A 7500-nucleotide genomic window follows, 5' to 3' on the forward strand; every position below is an offset into this window, starting at 1 on the left:
GTTTTGACGGCAATTATAAAATAATGAATATATATTTACCTATCCCAGTTGAAACATTTTCTCTTGGTGGGAAAACTAAGAAGCTAGGGCTGTGTCTGCCGTCAGGCCTGTCCCAATGTCATAATATGCTAACTAGACATGTGCTCGAATCCATCTGAACATCTACGTCCAATTAGCAATTAAACGACAGCTGGCCAAATTACTATATCAATGTCCAGCTTATTAAAACTACTGCTTATCTTTCCATATAACGTCACCGTGATGGTCACGCGCGTTCACTGATACTGTCCGTTATGGGTTAACACCTGGCAATCATGTCAAAGATACCTGTTCAGAGAAGACCGTGAACACAGTCAGCTAAATACAGCATCTAGCCAGAGAGTGGTTCAAACAAGTTTCACACGTTTGTAATACCCTCCGCGGGTTAGGGGGAGTCCCATATTGGTTGGGACGAAAATGTTTTTAACCAATGCTCCCCAGCATGTCGTAAGAGGCGACTATCGGATTCTGTTTCTCCTTTTACCCCTGTTAAGTGTTTCTTGTATAGAATATAGTCAATTTTTGTAAATATTTTAGTCAAGCAGTATGTAAGAAATGTTAAGTCCTTTGTACTGGAAACTTGCATTCTCCCAGTAAGGTAAATATATTGTACTACGTTGCAAGCCCCTGGAGCAAATTTTTGATAAGTGCTTTTGTGAACAAGAAACAATTGACAAGTGGCTCTATCCCATCTCCCCCCTTCCCCCGTCGCGATATAACCGTCGTGGTTGAAAACGACGTAAAACACCAAATAAAGAAAGAAACACGTTTGTAATAAATTATAAGTTTTTGACCCAGGGGACTTAGAGACCAAAAAATCGAATTCAATCTCTACTAAATCTAAATGCAGACATTAGCATCATCGTCAAGATAAGTAGTCTAAAAACACAAACCGAAGAGGAAGATGAGCAGTGCTCATGTAGGGTTTCTAGTCGGCTGAGACTGATACACGGGCAAGTATTTACCGATTTTGACTCCCCGACTTCCAAACGACTTCCAGATGACATACGTCTGGTGAAAATTGTTAGGGAATTGGCCGAGTGAATAGCTCTTTAAACAAATAAGTATCGTATACATAATACAGCAGTTAGTAAATTGCCCAATAACTAAATGACTCTTTACCATCCCGATTCTGTTTCTACCATATGCATCCAGTTTGTTCGATGTGGATCAAATTGACTAAATTGCTGTCACTCAACAATAATTATTAGAGTAAACATGTGTTCCTTTATCGGTGATTTGAATCATTGGCATGTTTCATAAATACGCGAGCCAAAATGAAGTAGTCACAGAAGACGTACTTCGCTGGTAGAATTCAGTAAGTTGCAATTTTCTCATTATTTTGAACTTTCGTTCACCACTTGTTTCTTCTTGTTTTTAATTGACAGTTGTAGGCTCATACTTTGCTACTGAAGCTGATGGTGTTACTGTTCTCTTTTGTATTTATTACCGGCACGGTTGGCCTAGTGGTAAGGCGTCCGCCCCGTGATCGGGAGGTCGTGGGTTCGAACCCCGGCCGGGTCATACCTAAGACTTTAAAATTGGCAATATAGTGGCTGCTCCGCCTGGCGTCTGGCATTATGGGGTTAGTGCTAGGACTGGTTGGTCCGGTGTCAGAATAATGTGACTGGGTGAGACATGAAGCCTGTGCTGCGACTTCTGTCTTGTGTGTGGCGCACGTTATATGTCAAAGCAGCACCGCCCTGATATGGCCCTTCGTGGTCGGCTGGGCGTTAAGCAAACAAACACTCAATTGTATTTATTATCATAGTTTGTGTGTGTGATAACATTTAGTGAAAATCAGATCAGTATGTTCAATAATAACAAATGTACCTGCGCGTATGCACATCTGCCAAAACATCGCATTCACACGAGATGTAAATGATCAAAATTACTTCGTTAAAACCATTGCCATTCACATTAATGAGAAGTTTTTGCAAAATCAAAATCGCTCTCTGCGTTTAACAGATCAGCTGTAAGATGTGGAGATTTTATTCAGGTTTAAGTCCAAGGGGGCTTAGAAATCAACATTAACAAGAAATTCCTCCGTAGGAAAAACACCCCCGTCAAAGGGAAATAACCTTCTCAGTTGGTGGCAGTGACTGAGTGAGAATGGTTATTTCCCTTTGACCATTAAGATGTTCCTCTATAAGTCCTTGTATAATTTTAATCCACCAATAACTCCCTAACCGTGTGTTTGACTGGTCCCAATTTTTGTAAGGACCGTCTCAGGAATGTATAGACCCTGTTCACCAAGTTTGGTGACGATCGGTCCGTTCATTCTTGAGATCTATATGCGAACACAAACAAACAAACAAACAAACACATCGAGCGAAACCTATACACACCCCTATACCGGGGGTGTAAAAACACTAATCATAGCGTCGCAGCTAGTAGACTATATTTGCTGCTACTTTGTAGTCTGATAAGCTTGGGGGGTATGTTCGTGTAAAATATTAAACATGTAACTTATGACTGTGTTAAAATACGATTTTGTGTTGAATAGACGATTTTTGGAAATAACTCCTTCGGGTTTGTAGTTGTTGAGGAAGAGTGACCTTTTCTTGCAAAACCTCCGACAAACAAAAGATGGACCAATCACTAGCAAGGGGTGTGTCGGAAACACGTGGATCGGAGCAAGTGTTTCCGACACACCCCTCGCTAGTGATTGGTCCATCTTTTGTTTGTCGGAGGTTTTGCAAGGAAAGGTAACTCTCTCACAACCCATACAAACCCGACTGAGCTATTTTTGGAATTCGTCTGTTGCCGTTTGGCCAAGTACCGGATCACAGCATAACATACTTCATTTACATTGTTTGGCCAAGTACCGGATCACATTATAACATACTTCATTTACATTGTTTCTTCTTGTTAGTTTCCTCACAGAAAGCAGGTTGACCAAACCAGAAAGCATGATGCAGCGTGGCACAGTAATTGCACTCGTCATTGTTCTGACCTTGAGTCTGGTGGCCTTGACCTTTGCATCTCCAGTTAAAGGCAAGACTATAATCATCATACCGATTTTCCTCTTCGTCTTCTTGGGAAGTGTGTATGTGTGCGTGCGTGCGTGCGTGCGTGCGTGCGTGCCTGTCTGTGTGTCTGGATATATAATGTGAGTGTGCGTACGTGGGTGTATGCATACGCTAATCTTCTAGTCCGTTCGGTAATCCTTTTCCCAAAGCTCACCCTCTGTGCTTTTTCTCTGCTGTCACTTTTTCTTTCCAGCCCGCCTTTTTTTGTTCATTTGCTTCTTCAGTATCCGTCTCTACTCCTTCCGTTCCTTTAACGTTGTAAAGTCGGTCTAATTTCCACCAGATTACCTTTGTTTTGATAAACTCTTTTGTTTTTGTGTCATGTCCACAGACGCAGCAGATGAATCTGACGTTGTATGGTCGATTAACTAATGAACTCTTTTGTTTTGGTGTCATGTCCACAGACGCAGCAGATGAATCTGACGTTGCATGGTCGATTAACTAATGAACTCTTTTATTTGGGTGTCATGTCCACAGACGCAGCAGATGAATCTGCCGTTGTATGGTCAATTAACTAATGAACTCTTTTGCTTTGGTGTCATTTCAACAGACAGAACAGATGAATCTGCCGTTGTATGGTCGATTAACTAATGAACTCTTTTGTTTTGGTGTCATGTCCGCAGACGCAGCAGATGAATCTGACGTTGTATGGTCGATTAACTAATGAACTCTTTTGTTTTGGTGTCATGTCCACAGACGCAGCAGATGAATCTGACGTTGTATGGTCGATTAACGAATGAACTCTTTTGTTTGGGTGTCATGTCCACAGACGCAGCAGATGAATCTGACGTTGTATGGCCGATTAACTAATGAACTCTTTTGTTTGGGTGTCATGTCCACAGACGCAGCAGATGAATCTGACGTTGTATGGTCGATTAGATAACTAACTTTTTTGTTTTGGTGTCATGTCCACAGTCGCAGCAGATGAATCTGACATTGTATGGTCGATTAACTAATGAACTCTTTTATTTGGGTGTCATGTCCACAGACGCAGCAGATGAATCTGACGTTGTATGGTCGATTAACTAATGAACTCTTTTGTTTTGGTGTCATGTCCACAGACGCAGCAGATGAATCTGACGTTGTATGGTCGATTAACGAATGAACTCTTTTGTTTGGGTGTCATGTCCACAGACGCAGCAGATGAATCTGACGTTGTATGGCCGATTAACTAATGAACTCTTTTGTTTGGGTGTCATGTCCACAGACGCAGCAGATGAATCTGACGTTGTATGGTCGATTAGATAACTAACTTTTTTGTTTTGGTGTCATGTCCACAGTCGCAGCAGATGAATCTGACATTGTATGGTCGATTAACTAATGAACTCTTTTATTTGGGTGTCATGTCCACAGACGCAGCAGATGAATTTGACGTTGTATGGTCGATTAACTAATGAACTCTTTAGCTTTGGTGTCATGTCCACAGACGCAGCAGATGAATCCGACGTTGTAAGGTCGATTAACTAATGAGCTCTTTTATTTTGGTGTCATGTCCACAGACGCAGCAGATGAATCCGACGTTGTAAGGTCGATTGACCTTCTCAAGAGAATCCCCATTCAATGTCCTTGTGTCTGTGTGAGGGCCCCCTGTCCTTGTAGCGGCGGTTCTAACCCGAACTGGTTGGAAGACTACCTCAAGAACTTGAAGATGGATGGTTAAGTTCAACACCAAAGCACTAGAATCAGCGCATCCACCACCACAACCAGCACCAACAACAACAGCAGTAGCAGCAGCAGCATCAACAACTACACACATGAGAACATTAGAAATGGTGTTGCCAACTCATTTTAATTTAACGAGTAGTAACTCGAAACTAAGATGAGAAACAGTTCTATACTTTTCCGTGACAGTACTCTCTAACCGCGAATTTTAATTGCCTTTCTAAGGTGCGTTGTTTTCTTCCAAAGGAGTGTTGAAAGGAAAGAAATAACGCTAACCTTTTTACTGACAGTACACTCTAATCGCGGAATTTAAATAGCCTTCATTTATGAAATTAGGTTTTGCTAAATGAGCGCTAAAAGGGAGAGAAATAACACCAGACTTGTCCATGACAATACTTTGTAAGCTCGGCCTGTTGTTTACCTTCATTCTTGAGATTGTTTTTTTCCCATGAGTGTTGAAAGGGTAAAATTACTAAAGATTTGTTCATGACAGTATACTCTCTAATCTAGGGTATTTCTCTCTACTGTAATGAAACCGAAATACACACAGTTTTAACACAAACATATACCTTTCTTCGCATGTAATCCTCCATGTAAACACCTCAGACTTGTCTAGGCTTTTACATGGAATAAGTATAAGTAGCCCGGTAGCTACACGTGCAGATAGGGATGTGTGTGTCTGTGTTTTGTGTCTGTTTTTAAGTGTGTTCTTATTCTCAGAAACCGTCGCGATATAACCTTGAATGTTTGAAAACGACGTTAAAAACCAAATAAAGAAAGAAAGAAAGATTCTCAGAAATTGCCATATTATGTGACCCTCCACCACGGAGTGAGTCGCATGTCACCTCGCGCGGTTCTGCGCTAGGCTTTTAATAGAAGTCCGGGGAGTGTCTTGTAACAGTGTGAGGGTCACCTTAGTCACAGGCTTATAACTCAAACAGTTTTCGCTCTTTTCTAAAACGGTTTTTACCACGGGATAGAGCATACAAGAACTCTTTAGGAAAATGTAAAAATATGAAAATCATGCAACGGTGACATGCGACTCAATCCGTGGTGGGGGGTCACATATGTGTCAGTTAAACAAGTACATTCAACGCTCAGACAAACAGTCTCCACTCTACAGCCAAAAAGCTAGGCAACAGATTTCGAGCATGTGATGTGGGCGAGAAGATATGCTCTTATCTCATGTAAAAGCCTGAATGTACGTATCTATGCTAATTGATCCCATGGTTTACACAGTAAGGCAGATGTCTTTAAAACCAACACGTCAACACAGGAATATTGTACTGTGTTAGTGTTTAGTTTTTTAATGGGTGGGGTCAGGATTATGGAAACACAATATCCCGATTTGATACTGACTTGAAACTTACAGCAAGAGGGAATAGGTGAAGGCTCGCCTAACAGGCTTGAGGTTTGCTGGTCGATGTGAATGCGTTATATATTGTGTGTAAAAAATGTCTGTTTGTCTGTCTGTAAAAAATTCCATTTCAAACGGCAGAAATTAATATGTAAAGCGCGGAGAGCACAGTTAATTGTGGTTCGCGCTATATAAGCTCTTCATCATAATAATAATAATAATAAATAGGCTATTTTACAAATTAAAATCTAAGTTAAGACTACAAAGCCAATCTAAAAAAAAGTATATTCGATGTGGGCGTCATTAACAACAAAACATATTTCACTCTGGCGTATCCTCTACTGATTAATGATTGCTTTATTCTGTACAAACAGATTCTCGCGGTTTTGTCATCAGTCTTTATGTCACCTCGTAAATTGTTTTCGTGATGTGTTATTGTGTAGAGATGATGTATGTATAAAACCACGCGTACATACAGTACAAATGTTTAAAGAGGCAGTGTTTCTGGCACTAGCCAAAGCCTGCTTCCTTCTTACGAATCTGTGTACGGCTTTGTTGTACAAAGATGTATTTGGTTGTTGTATATAATGCATTCAATTTGATATATCTTGCTTGCACATTTAGAAACTTATCCTGTTTGGTAAGGCCAAAAAAAAAATAGGTCTGTTTACGGTAACCCGACCGACCCTAGTTTTTAGGCCCGACCCTAATCTTTTTTTTTGGATCGTCTGAAAAAAAAAACGCATCCAAAATAGAGCTGTTTGCGCTCAAACAGCAGACGACAGAAGGGAGGTAAGCTCAAAGTACTGTTTATAGTTATGTTGGGCAAAAACAGGGATTGATGAGAAGAAATGAACTGTGAAACATCATAGAGAGGGGAGAAAAAAAAATGGAAAAAAAAAAGCCGACCTACCGACCCTATTTTTTCACCCTATGTTACCGTAAACAGACCTATTTTTTTTGGCCTAATGTACAAAACGTTCAAATTGAAATCTCTCGCTGTGCACAGAGAGAGGAAAGCAACTAAAGCCGACTGTCTACGTTAAAATCATCCCCAAGCAATCGGCACGAGAACAAAAACAGATTAAAATTTATTTGTCCTTTATTACCTGTAATTAAGCGTCATATTGTTATTCCTGACGCCTGATAAATCGAGAAGTCCTCTTAACGAAGCTCGTTTGCACGGAGCTTTGACACTGGAGTTTTGGTAAACGGGCTTCGTGAAGTGAGCTTCTGGCTCAAATATAGGACAGCCTTGGCAGTCTGTACACCTACACTATGACAGCTGATTTTTGAATGTTTAATATATTTCAAGTGTGAACTTACCACAGAGAATGTACTAACGAATCAGCACATCTTCAATAAAACTTGAACATCAAAAATTGACTGCTTTGTGTGTGTGCTTTGTGT

General features: G+C 40.6%; 1 long non-coding RNA gene across 1 annotated transcript; it reads left to right on the forward strand.

Annotated features, from left to right (window-relative positions):
- The first annotated feature begins 2708 nt into the window (after positions 1–2708).
- On the forward strand, positions 2709–6671 carry LOC138976435 (uncharacterized). The gene is made up of 2 exons (XR_011458995.1): positions 2709–3036; positions 4571–6671. It is a non-coding gene; the product is annotated as an uncharacterized lncRNA (long non-coding RNA).
- Positions 6672–7500: the final 829 nt, after the last annotated feature.

This window comes from Littorina saxatilis, linkage group LG9 (genome assembly GCF_037325665.1).
Source record: "Littorina saxatilis isolate snail1 linkage group LG9, US_GU_Lsax_2.0, whole genome shotgun sequence".
NCBI lineage: Eukaryota > Metazoa > Mollusca > Gastropoda > Littorinimorpha > Littorinidae > Littorina > Littorina saxatilis.